The sequence below is a fragment of the Cheilinus undulatus genome, linkage group 1 (genome assembly GCF_018320785.1).
Source record: "Cheilinus undulatus linkage group 1, ASM1832078v1, whole genome shotgun sequence".
Classification (NCBI taxonomy): domain Eukaryota; kingdom Metazoa; phylum Chordata; class Actinopteri; order Labriformes; family Labridae; genus Cheilinus; species Cheilinus undulatus.
The window spans coordinates 4,630,681-4,645,184 of record NC_054865.1 but is presented as its reverse complement, the minus strand read 5'-3'; positions in this window follow the sequence as shown (position 1 = coordinate 4,645,184).

The window sequence follows — 14,504 nt, the reverse complement described above, 5'->3', positions numbered from 1 at the left end:
AGAACAAACCCAAAGTAAAACGCAAGAACATTATTTAGTGTGGTAAGGGAATACCATTTGTTCCATGATGTTGAACTAGAAATGTTCCTTGTACAATCGCTAGAAAAAGTATGTGAATCCTTTGAAATTTCTTGGATTTCTGCATATATTGGTCATCAAATGTTTTCCGATCTTCATCTAATTTACAACAATAGACAAACACAATCTGCTTAAACTAATACTGCACAAAAAATGATATGTTTACATGTTTTTATTGAACACACCATGTAAACATTCACAGTGCAGGGTGGAAAAAGTATGTGAACCCCTAGGCTAATGACTGGTTGACCCTCCTTTGGCAGCAATAACCTCAACCAAACGTTTCCTGTAGTTGCAGATCAGACCTGCACAATGGTCAGGAGGAATTTTGGACCATTCCCCTTTACAAAACTGTTTCAGTTCAGCAATATTATTCAGATGTCTGGTGTGCATCGCTCTCTTGAGGTCATGCCACAGCATCTCAATCAAGTTGAGGTCAGGACTCTGACTGGGCCACTCCAGAAGGCATATTTTCCTCTGTTGAAGCCATTCTGTTGTTGATTTACTTCTATGCTTTGGGTCGTTGTCCTGTTCCATCACCCATCCTCTGTTGAGCTTCAGTTGGCAGACAGATGGTCTCAAGTTTTCCTGTGAAATGCCTTGATAAAATTGGGAATTCATTTTTCCATCAATGACAGCAATCCGTCCAGGCCCTGAGGCAGCAAAGCAGCCCCAAACCATGATGGCCCCTCCACCATATTTCACAGTTGGGATGAGGTTTTGATGTTGGTGTGCTGTGCCTTTTTTTCTCCACACATAGCGTTGTGTGTTCCTTCCAAACAACTCAATTTTGGTTTCATCTATGGACAGAATATTTTGCCAGTAGTGCTGTGGAACATCCAGGTGCTCTTTTGTAAACTTCAAACATGCAGCAATGTGTTTTTTGGACAGCAGTGGCTTCCTCAGTGGTGTCCTCCCATGAACTCCATTCTTGTTTAATGTTTTACTTATTGTAGATTCGTCAACACAAATGTTAGCATGTACCAGAGACTTCTGTAAGTCTTTAGCTGACACTCTAGGATTCTTCTTCACCTCATTGAGCGTTCTGTGCTGTGCTCTTGCAGTCATCTTTACAGGACGACCACGCCTAGGGAGAGTAGCAACAGTGCTGAACTTTCTCCATTTGTAGACAGTCTGTCTTACCATGGACACATGAACATCAAGGCTTTTAGAGATACTTTTGTAACCCTTTCCAGCTTCAGGCAAGTCAACAATTCTTGATCGTAGGTCTTCTGAGAGCTCTTTTGTGCCAGACATGGTTCACATCAGGCAATGCTTCTTGAGAACAGCAAATTCAACACTGGTGTGTGTTTTTTATAGGGCAGGGCAGCTGTAACCAACACATCCAATCTCATCACGTTGATTGGACTCCAGGTTGGCTGATTCCTGGCTCCAGTTAGCTCTTGGAGAAGTCATTAGCCTAGGGGTTCACATACTTTTTCCACCTTGCACTGTGAATGTACCCGTACCCCACCTGTACCCGCAACATGCACATCCAATCCGTCCCGGCACCAAATTGTAAGTTCGCCTAGGGCACCAAAATGGCTAGAAACGGCCCTGGTTGTTACAACTAAATAATGCCTTGGCGACTGAAACAGTAAAACTCATACAAAAAATCATCAGAAAATGATAAAGGATCTTGGCGATCTCGGATCAGTCTTTCTTTATGAAATGCAGCACAGATTGTTATTGCTCCTATCGACTTGGTCACTCAGGAAGAGAGCTTCCTCTTTTTTTTCTTTTGGGGGTGTGTCTTAAGATCCAGCTTCTTGAAATAAACCTGCCCTGGAGCAGATTTAAGTTTATTGATCTGTTGCTATAGTGATTTAGCTTAACCTGCTTCAAGGCATGGAACAAGCCTGACATGACATCAAGTTAGCCTGAAATTATCCAACTAACTGAGTTAGCCAGGTATGAGGAACGGGGCCCAGGGCTGCTGAGATAAATGAAGGGCTCTTCTAGATCTAAAAGCTTCATAAACATTAACTTGACTCTGGTTCAGTGGTCTGAAGGTATTGAGCTGACTTTGTCATGTGATCAAATGTGATGATGTCAAATCTGTTTCAGACCCTCTGAGAGACCTGATCATCAGAAGTGTGGTCCTGCTTTGTGGTCTGCTGATAATCATCACTGCCCTCTACTGCTACTATAAGGTACTGCACACATCTTTATTTAGTGGAGGATTCAGACTGTTTGGCAGGATGTCATTAGGAAAAAGCTCTCAGTGATTTTACTGATTTAAAGAGAGTTTTTTTATTTCTCTCCAGGTTAAAACCAAGCGGCAACCTCCGGTCCTGAACAATGAAATCAACATGGAAATGCAAATAATTGCAACACCGCAAGTGTCACCTTGAGGCTGGCTGCTGAAACAGTCCAGTCTGGACACCTGTTCTGGAGCTCTTTTCAGCATTTATCTGAGTAGCTGAAGAAGAAAACTGTCCTGAAGCAGCTGAAGAGAGGGATATGAGAGCCTGTTACTCCCAGCACAGGCAGCTATGATCACATGTGACTCACAGGCTACACCTGTGACACTTTTATACCTATATTTTACCCATTTTGGCACTTTTTTGCAACTTTTTACCCATTTTTTAAAATCAATTTCATCCCATTATTGCCCTTTTAAGTTTTATCTTCCTATTTTCACCCACCTAATTTACATTTTGTCATTAAATACCACTTTATACCTATTTTTTGCCCATTTTTGCCACTCTTGACTGCTTTTTGCCTATTTTAATCACTTTTGCTACCTGTAACTGATTTTTTTTGTCCCTTCTTACCTATTTTAGCTACTTTCTGACCCTTGTCCTTCCCATTTTCACCCATTTTACTTATAGTTATTGGTACTTCAAGCTGTTTTTGCTGATTTTCACCTCTAAAATTGTGGCTCATGTAAAGGTATTTTTCAACAATTTGGCTCTTTCGTTGAGTAACACTGCTTTTACAGAATGAAGGGACATGTGGGTGGCTTCTCATCCACATACAGTCCCCCATAAAGACAGCCACACATATATCCCATATGAAGTGAATGGGAGAGATTGTGTGTTTGTGCGTGTGTTGGCGTGCATGTGTGTGTGTTCATGCGTGTGTGCAAAAGTTACATGCATGTGTGAATCTGCACAAACTTCTCAGCCTCACGTTCCAGTAACTGTTATTAAACTATGACCAGGCCACGTGAGTAAAAGAGACAGACACACTGTTTCATTCGATTGATTTCATTGTTTCTTTGTATCACAGCCACGTCCATTTGTAGTCATAATGTTACCTCAGCTCATAGGGAGGGCCAACACCACCAGGTATATCAAGAAGACAGCTGAAGCTCAGGCGCCAGGTGATCAGCATCAGCTAATCAGGCCACACATGACTAAAACACATGAATAAAGTCTCCTGTACAGTGTTTCTCAACCATTTCACCATGTCATTGTCCAGCTACATGCTGCTTCAGCCTGGACTTGGACATGACTTTGTAATGACAAGTCAGATCTATTGTCATAAATGACCCTGCAATGAAACCGACACCGCCCCCCAAGCCCCTCTCGTGATTTCCGCTCATGGAAATTGTCTAGTTTTTACTTTGCGGTTCCTCAGAGAGGAACAAGTTTGTGCAGAAATGTCTTCTTCACTATTTTTGTACCGTGTATAAAACATAAATATCTTTAAGTTTTTATTTCTGTTTAGTTCTTTCTCTTGTCTTTAGTCCCAGAAGTTTAACATTCATGTGACATTATTGCAGCACACATATTCTTAAAGCCCAGGTTGTCCTGAAGAAAGGATGTTCAGAGCTTGGCTGTGCACCACAGGGCTGATGTTTTACAAGTTTTTTTAAGACAAAAAGTCCAGGAGAGACCAAACGCTTCAGCGCTCAGAGGGTTAATTATTACCTGGTGATGTAAACAATGATCACCTGCAGTTGTCTTTTAGATTTGAAGGATCTGTAAGCTATGTGCAGCTGCTGTATCTGTTTGGTATTTTCCTCTGTCTTGTGTAATCTTCTGCCTCTTTTATTTGAGATATGTATCATTCATTTAACAATTATTACTGTTCATTTACCGTACTGTTCATTTAAAGAGTAACTAAACCCTCAGACCACTGTAGTCAGATAGAAACATGTATATGGGTAGTAGTGCTGTTGATCAGTTAGGGTCCACATGTTGACTCTTTAGCACAAAGTTTAAATTCTACTTTTGTGTTAAAAATGAGCAAAGAGACTGCCCTCTACAGGCTGAAACACTGCCACTATTTTTGAAACATTTCTACTGGCTGATCTGGTGCCGTCAGTCATCACCACAGAGATCAACGGTAACCGCCCACTTTTCCCCCGACTGCCACTTCACTGATAGAAGCCACAGACAAAATATGAAGCTCCAGCAATCAGAGATGTTACTGTGGCACCGTAGGATTGTGGGTAATGTAGTGCTGTTGCCATGAAACTAGGTTGATAATGTCCCTGCTTTTGTCTTCCAGATAACCTGATATCTGTATTTCCCCATTGAAACCATCTTTAGTTGAAAAAAAAACAAACAAACAAAAAATCCCTTAAATTCATTAGTAGAGGCCGATCTGGACAGATAGTGAAAGTTTGGTGCAAAAAGCCGGCATCAGCCAATCAGAGACGTTTCTGTGACACTGTAGGATTGTGGGAAATGTAGTGGTGTTGACTGGAATTATCTAAAAACATGTTTTTCCTAAAACAGGGTGGATAACATACAAAACTGTGTGGTCTACATCAGTGCTTCTCAACTGTTCGAGCCTCAGGACCCACCATCAACTCCTCAACCAGAAACTTCTGATATTTTTCAACTAATCAGATTTATCTAATAGGAGCTCTGATAGATTAGACCTCATAGAGTACAAAACATGAAAAATAAAAGAGGGAGGTTAAAAAAGCATGTTTTGACCCATTTACACTGATGCAACCTCCTGGTGTATCTTTGAGACCTGATGTGACGTCAGCTCATTGTGGATGATCTCATTGTTCTGAAGACATGTAAACATCAACTGCATCATGATTTGATAAAATCCACATTTAGAAGAAAGATGGATAAAAAAAAAATCTGTTTGGTTTTATCCTCTTTAGGCACCAGAGAAACTGATGGATGGAAATGTTCTTTAAGTTCAGCAGTGAAAAAGGATTGGTCAGCTTATCTTTGTTTTCCCCCTCTCTCCAAATGTCAGTGATGTTTTAAAGGCATTTTTGAAATTTCAGGTTTGATGAATTTCAGCTGAAACTCTGGGGTTTAGTTACTCTTAAATATTGTAAGTTTTTATATATTTTTGTAGATTAAAAGTTAAGTTTTCTTTAATGTGATAGATATGACAAATGCATCAGTATATTCAGTGTAATTTTGTTTATTGTGAGGCCTTCTCTGCTCTGCCACGTCTTCTGCTGCACCTTCATCTGTGACTTTACACATTAGTTTTAAAGTGAATGTGTAAAGTCACCTTTGGAAATAGACCTGGGGCTTCAAACTGATAACAGACATGGACACCAACTAGAAAAACTCCACTGATGGTTCTTGATGTCTGTGGGTGCATGGTGGGACTGGGGTCATAGTTCATCTTGTTGAAAGGTGACTGAGCCTTGGCCACTAAAAATGAGGTGCTGGCTTAAACAGCTGTGATGTGTCATTTAGAGAAAACCTGGGTTGCAGCATTTACCAAAGTAAACCAAACCACCAAAAAGAGGATTTGGCTGAGCAGAGAATGGTCATGGTTTTATCACTTGTGTCCTGATTTTGATCATTTTTAGTTTGGCTTCAGTAAAGATTTAAACTGTAGTGTAACACTGGTGGTTCATTTTCTCACAAGAGTTTTCACATAGAAGGACACCGTATCACCCAGCAGAAGCTGGTCATACCCTATTATAACCAGTTTGGGCCACTGTTCAGTAGAAGGTGATGAATAGGGGAGAGCTGGGGGATTTGTGCCAGGGGGAAGTAGTGCCACCCCTTGTTTAAAGAAAACCATAGAAGAAATTGGTCATGTGACCACATATTTTTGAAGAGCCATCCATTTTACTCATCCTGCATAAAAGAGAGACATGGCATGAGAGGTAAGCACATTTTAGCTCAAAAAACTGTTTTTTGCCTTTCAAAGTAAAATTTCTATGATCAGGGTTTTTCGATTGTTGTGTCTGAACAATTATCGATAAGTTTGAAAACATTTCACACATGTTTTAGTGCTTTAGTAGGCTACACAATGAGTCTATACAGTTGGCATGATGTTAGCTCTGAACTACTGGATCATTCTAGTTTGTCAAAATGGTGGGGCTGGGGTGATTTGTGCCAAAGGGCCTGGGTTAAGTTGTGCCAGTGGCACATCCACAAACCCAGACCCACAGACACACCCAAACCCTGGCACCCCCACAACCAGACCCAAATACCCACAAATCCATTTGTTTAATTTAGCTGACAGTGATTTCAGTTTTGAGTTTGCACTATGTTATTTAAAAGCAGTTTAATTCTGTTTTTAAGTGGCCTAAGTCACAATGGGATGTTCGGAGATTGGCCTAAATCACTTTATTTGTATATGTTGCATAATTGACAGTGTATGTATGTCAACAGTCATCTATTGCCAATGCCTTTTTGCCTGAAATGATTCACAAATATCAATATTGTGTATTTAAGTTTTTTTGTTTTTTCCCCAAAACTAGAAAATATGACTTATGCCATTAGTTTAGTAGGGTGACAATATCTAAATAAACCCTAAATTAGTAATTTTGTATTGAATTTGTCTTGCTTTTATATAGCATTACAGTTTATGAGATTAAAATTTTCTGTTTCACTTCAATAATCTTCAATAATCACTGGCACAATTTACCTCAATGTATTCTCCCCAAAGGCACAACTTGATCTTGCATTATTGCTTTAGAAGTAAGTTGGGCCAAATACTTTTGTAGTCAATATTTGCAATGTGTTTATTTGTAATTTTGTCATACATACACAGATAGCAGATAAAGCGGCTACTGAAGTGAACTGAACTATACTTTAGTTTTAAAACAGAAAACTGCTGAATTGTGTTCTGTGTTTAACTAAACAGCACTTCAGTAAAGCACAAACTGCCATCCTAATTTCTGCATGCCTCACAAGGATCACAGTCTGTTTGTGCTCCTTGCACACAGGCCTGGTGCTCTGTGAACACCACATCCCAGTGCACCAGGCACATCGAAATACATGCACCTATATAGTTTAACTGGATGACTTGTGTAAGATAGCTTAGCTAAATACTTGAGTATATAGATTAGCTGTTTGGCTGAAATAGTTTAGCTAATCTATCACTTAACTAAGATAGATTAGCACACCGATCAGCTAAAATAGCTTAGCTAACTACAGTACTTTTCTAAGCAGCCAAGCAATCAACATACTAAGTAGATAGCTAACTACAACCATTAGCAACTAAATTAAAATTAGCTAACTAAAATGGATTAACTAACTATCTGACTAAAGTAGCTTAGCTTGCCACTTTACAAAGGTTATCAACTAAATAATAAAATAAAATTAAATATAAATAAAATGGATTATGTCAACAGTAAGCTAGCTAACTAAGCAACTAAATTAAAATTAGCTAACTAAAATGGATTAACTAACTATCTGACTAAAGTAGCTTAGCTTGCCACTTTACAAAGGTTATCAACTAAATAATAAAATAAAATTAAATATAAATAAAATGGATTATGTCAACAGTAAGCTAGCTAACTAGCTAAGAGTTATTACTGTCACTCTCTGACAAGGAATGTATTCTCTCTCTCAAGGTAACCTAAAATTAACCACATTATTTACAGTAATCTTTCAGAATTGTCATTTTATTTTTTCAGGGGTAAGGTTGTAACAATTGTAAACAACAACAACAAAAAACGAATACCGTAAAATACCAAATAATCGCCGGGTCCCAAATAACCGCCGGGTGTGGCAGTATATTTTGACAAATAGACGCCTGTTCCAAATAAATGCCGGGTGTAATTTATTTACTGCTCCGATATGTGACTGAGATGAGATGAGAACCGTATAGAATCAACTCACAACTCCTCCTCCCTTCCTGTTCTTCTCCCTGTTTGAGCTCCGTAGCTCCGCCCCTCTCTTTACATACCTCCTCGCAGATGAGAATGTCCGCTGAATTGAATAAGCACGGTGGCAAAGCGCTCGTGGAGTGATTTTGCTCTGCTTTTCCACTGAAAACACTTCTTCTCATCATGAACAAATTCTACACAGGATCGAACACCGCTGTAACTCCGCCATTGAATTAACGTCTCACTGAGCTGAGATACGGAAGCTACAACGGCCAATAAAAACGGTCCCACTGACCTGAGCCTGATTGGCTGCGAGTACTAGCCTCCTCATTGGTTGGGGCATCCCCGTCCCTTGCTCGTTTTCTCAAGTGAGATAGCAGCGCCATGCCCTGGTGCAGCCAAAAAATAAAAAGTATGACATTAACTTTAAACTGTCTGTCGTCAACTTTGTGTTTGTTTAGTTCCTTACCAGTATTTAAAGTGTTTAGAGAGTGTTGAGTTGACAGAAGGAGACAAAAGTATAACTATGGTACTGTAATCTTATCTTAAAAATGTAAAAGTGATATTCATACTGGTGTAAATAAATAGTTTGATTAAATTTACCATATTTTTCCAATTTTTGCTGAGCAAGATTTTTGTGAGAAAGGAATTAAACACCTGTTCAATAGTTGCCTGGCCCAAATAAACCCCTGGTCTGCTCAGTAGGGCTGACAGCTTCAAGTCGATTGGTCGATTAATTGATCGGAAAGCTTTAAGTCGACCAAGATCACCCTGGTCGGCGAATCGCCCCCCCGCCCCTAGACGCTGGTCTGGGGGCAAAAGCGTCTGAGCAGCTGAGAGAGAGACCTGCTGCTGGGAACAGGAGCAATGCAGCTCCTGGAATTACAGGTAGAGAAGGACACAAAGCTAGCAGAGTGAGATATTTTCTGATATTTTACAGCATTAACGCTCAGAAACAACACATCAACTCGTCACAAAGTTGCAGGCTGTTTGTACTGAAGTGGCGCTGCTGAGTCTAATGTTGTTATAATATCTCCTTAAAGTGTTCATGTTAGCTTTAGCTTCTCTTACAATCACACAGAAAGGAGAGGTGATAAAAGGCGATGTCAGCTGGTCATTAAGTCCCGACAAGTGAACTTTTTTCCTCTTACCTACATAAATAAATGCTGCCTGCTGCCTGCTTTATGCTCGTAAATGACACAGCGCGGGCTGGATCAAGTGAACCTGTTATTAGTTACCGTTACAAACGAATGAAAAACGATGATCTGAGGTTATTTTGTAGGCCGAATGAGTTTAAAGAGTTACCGCCGGGATCACGGAGATCAAAGGCAGGTGCGCGCTGATCGTCTCTCAATTAATTATATTATATAGTGAGACGTGATGAGCTGAAAAGATATATTAATGCTTCCAAAGGCTTGTTACGTTCATTTTAGGATCATTTAGAGTACCAAGCAGGTGCAGTGAGGAGCCTGGATGGACTGAATTAGTCCCCAACAAAGTAACTTTTTATAATGACTTTTACCTGAACGACCAATCGATTAATTGGTGCCTGGGTGCGATTTTGGTCGACCAAGTTTTTCTTTGATTGACTACAGCCTTACTGCTCAGGGATTGAGACAACTAAACGGCCGGGCTATTAGTTGGTATTTTACGGTACATCTACCAGATGTGTAAGGGCAGCTGTGTTGAGCTGTGAGGTGTCTGAAACATATTACAGTATCCCACAAAGTACTTTAATGTGTGCGGGTCATTTCTGACCCATGTGTGTAAACTTGATGTAGAAATGCAAAAGGTCTGATTGTTCATAAACTGAGGAAAGAAAAATAAAAATGATTATTTGTACATGACAAAAACAAGATATTTACTGCCTAATTGGAATAGTTATTGATAAATAAAAAAAAAATCTTTAAAGAAATATCGTAGAAATTCTCAGCCATATACATGAAATAACACAGGAAATGGATACGGGTCATTTTTGACCCATGTTGCGCGTTAGAGGGGTAGTGATGAAAGAAGTGGTTTAACTCAAAAAGAAAGGAAATTAAAAATTAAATAAGTATGCTTGATGATTAAAAACAAGTTAATTGAATAATACCTGGAGGACTGAATGATGAAATATAGAAGATATATATATACAAAGATATAGAAAATAGAAACTCATCCAGGTCACTTTGACCCATGTTGCGCATCAAAGGGTTGAAATAATGTCAACAACATTTAATATAATCCACATAGCACCATAATAGGGGTACACCTTATCTGCATTTCCTAAAAATCACCACTAGATGGCAGAATGTGTCAATGGTTTGAAGTGGACCAGGCTCCTCAGGAGGAGAAGCTGCTCCTGGAGGCTCCAACCTCAACTCAGCTCTTAAAAAAAAGTAAAAATGTTTAACAAAAATCCAGTTTATAATCCATAAATCACAATAATCCAGTTGAATAGCATTTGATCCTGCATTTCTTAGGTTTGAAGCTTCTAGTATTAGAGTGATTTAGTTTCTTTTAACCTTAGATAATGTGTTCATCCCTTCTTTGGGTTACTGTAAATATTGTTTTACAAGTGATTAACTCTGAAAATATTTCCTGGACTGTGCCAATTCAAGATCCTGCCTTAGAGCATGCAATATGTACAATTTTTGTCTGAAATTCATGTAAAATGGTTAAATTTGAACTCAGCGCGTAATTTCCCTCACAGTCATGCATTAATCCTGGGATTTGATCTGTGCTGTGGCTGAGATTTCACTGCGATTTTAGAAAAAGAGAGGTAAGTAGAAAGAAGTGAGGGAGGAGGGGGATGGGTGAAGAAGGAGGGCGACTCCAGTGCTGCAGTTTTACTACATCAGAGAACCAGGTGTTAGTCTGGCTCTAAAGCAGGAAGTGGACTCTGGACACATTAAGGCTTAGATGTGGATGTTACACAGTGGAAGTGAAAAGAGCTCAGAGTTAGTTTATGACTCACAGGGGTCTCTCATTTCCTGTTCTCACTGATCACAAGGGGAAAGAGGATATGAGCACGAAAAAGTCTGACCTCTTGGTAAAAGGGAGGACTAAAATGAGTTTCTAATGAGCACAACGTGGACCCCATTTAGTTCACAGTAACCACAGTGAGTGAACCAAACATTTGGTAGCATCTCTTTTCAACTAACAAAACCAGAGAACACAGGGTGTACCTTTTCCAGACTTATAAACTCATTTCATTTAAATCCTTTTAAGTCCTGGACACCCAATACTGGACATTTTTTTCATTTTTAATTAACAGAAATCACAGGAAATATAGTTTTAATTGTTCAAAAGTATTTCCCTTTATTGAAGTTATCCACATTTTTTTAACTTCTAAAAAACTTGTTTTGAAAGGATCAAATCTACATTATTTTAACAATCAGTGGCATAAATAAGTATTGAAATGTAATGCTCGTCCACATATTTTTGACCATCACAGACGGCATTGTCTAAATTGCACAAAAATTTGACAATATTTGGAAAAATGCATGGAAGTGGATAAGAGTGAGGAAAGTCTTGCCAAATATTTACAACATACAGCTGAAAGTGAAAGTTTAAAAGACTGTATAAAAGACACATAACCCTTTATCTCCCAGTCTGACATTAAATCAGACTCATCTTTCCCTGTTTTAGGCCACTTAGGATTACTAAAATTATATTGATTTGCTAAATGCCAGAATATTAAGAGAGAGATGTTTAGATATTCTTATTCCTGACTTCACAGTAAGAAGTTTACATGCATTTCTTCAGTATTTGGTAGCATTGCCTTTAAACTGTCTGACTTGGGTCAAACTTTTGGGTTTCCTTCCACAATCTGTCCCATTCCTTCTGACAGAACTGCTGTAACTGAGTCTGGTTTGGAGGCCGCCTTGCTCGCGCTTGTGTCTTCAGCTCTACCCACAAATGTTCTAAAGGACTGAGATCAGGGCTTTGTGAGGGTCCCAGGAAAATAGCTGAATTGTTAAAGAGAAGACGTGTGCTGGGTGAGCAGAGGAAGAATCAAATATCAGCATTATGTTTTAACATCTATAGTGTCATGTTTGAACACAAGCTATGTCTTGACCATTTACTCTTATTGTAACTTACAACAAATGGTACTTTGTGTTGAATGTATCCATGGTATTCATGAATATATACTGTATAACTCTCTGATTGCATTGATGAGTGAGAAGCAACAAGCCAAACATGCAAACAACCATCTGATGAGGCTATAATAATTAGAAAATTGAAAGAACATGTATAACATATAAAATTAAATATATTTTAAAAAAATTAAAGTCTTCTGAGCTGGTTTATAATGGTGGCCAGGGAGGAGCAAATAAGCCACCATTATAAACGGCCCCAAATATGGGAATTTTAAAGAAACTAGGGGCAGGAGCTCTGCCCCTCTGAGAGGTGGGCCTAGGAGACCCAAAGAGTATAAAAGGCGATGCACAAAGACAATTCTTCAGTTGGATGGTGCCTCCACTCAGAGTTTATTGCTTGTACTCACCTGAGACTTTAATAAACTCTTTTGCATCAGAAACCCTTGCCTGCTGAGCAGTTCTTTGCCTGATTTTTGACTCCAACATTTTTGGACAACTTTTCTACTGAATCCAGCCTGGCCTACCTGATTAATTCACCACACTTAGAAACTAATTCAGCGGTGTGCTTAGCGTCATTGTCCATTTGGAAGACCCATGTGTGCCCAAGCTTTAACTTCCTGGCTGATGTTTTGAGATGCTGCTTCAATATTTCTACATATCGTTCTTTCCTCATGATGCCAACTATGTTGTGAAGTGCACCAGTCCCTCCTGCAGCAAAACACCCCTACAACATGATGCTGCCTCCCTCATACTTCACAGTTGGGATGGTGTTCTCAGGCTCCCAAGCTTCCCCCTTTTTCCTCCAAATGTAACGATGGTCATTATGGTAAAACTGTTCAGTTTTAGTTTCATCAAACCACCAGACATGCCTCCAGAAATTAAGCTCTTTGTCCCTCTGTGCATTTGCAAACTGTGATCTGGCTTTTTTATGTTGCTTTAATGGCTTCTTCCTTCCTGAGTGGCCTTTCAGCCCATGTGGGTCCAGGACTGGTTTCTCTGTGGATAATGACTCTCTCTGACCAGCTTCAGCCAACATCTTCACAAGCTTTTTAGTTGTCAGTTAACCTATCAGAAGCTTCCAACGCCATGACATCATCATCTGGGCTTTCATGGTAATCTTAGTATGTAACCCTCTGACTCCCAACAGTGAGAAAAAAAGGTTCCAACTTTATTTGTGCAATTTTTAGTGTGTTTTGGAGTTAAAAACAATAAATTTTCCTGTATTTTGTCCAGAAATATATTGATATATCTTAAAAACTTGATGTTTGCCCAACCCTGTCTTTAATAGTTATAGCTTGAGGCCCCTTTGAGCACGATCCCCTTTGCCTATTGCCTAATGGTAAAAGCACCAACCCTCTATGTCCTCTCTGGGTCAAAATGTTCAGAGTGATGTGTTCAGATCTCCTGAACTGGCACGGCCGGCTCTAAGCCACTGACAAATAACAGGAGGAGGAACTGAGTCGTTTGAAAACAAAACATAAATTTATTACAACAAATAAATCAATATGACAATATTTAATTCACCCGCCAGACCACACCCCCTGGTTCCTGAAAACAAAAACCACACCACAGCCAGCAAACAGGCAACCAGTAGGATCGTCACATGAACCAACAAAATCTTTTTGGCTCAGGCGGATAAAAAGGCTGTTACATAATCTAGGCATGAGGATATAAACGTATGTCAAAGTGTTTCTGTGTCTTTAGAATTTTAGAATTTAGAATTTTTTATAAATATCTTACATGATAGAAAAGATTGCACAAGTATCTATCAAACACTATCAAACAACACTCCTAGATTTTTTCAACAGGCTTCATGTTATTATAAAGGGAACCAGCAGATGGCGGCAGGATCTCTGTGATGAGCTGGGACCCACTGACATGTATGTCTGTTAAGTCATCATAGAAAGTGACCTGACACCCAGCTCTTCACATCATCCAAACAACTTTTCAGGGAGCTCAGTTTACCCAGGTCTGAAGGACTTACAGCAGTGTTTACCTTAGTATCATCTGCAAAGAAGAGAAAGGAAATGTCTTCAATAAACTTCCTTAAACCTTCTAAAATGAAGGTTAGTAATAGACTTGCTTGTGTCTTCATACCTTTGTTACCCAATTTAAACCATATTTTAGTCAGAAACCACCATTAAATTCACTGTGAGCAGCAGTACTGGGTTGTCTATGGAAGTTTCAGAAAGAGTTTCAGAGAGAGAGAGAGAGAGAGAGAGAGAGAGAGAGAGAGAGAGAGAGAGAGAGAGAGAGAGAGAGAGAGAGAGAGAGAGAGAGAGAGAGAGAGAGAGAGAGAGAGAGAAACGCTCCAGTAAAAGGGTTCTCTGGAAGAAAAA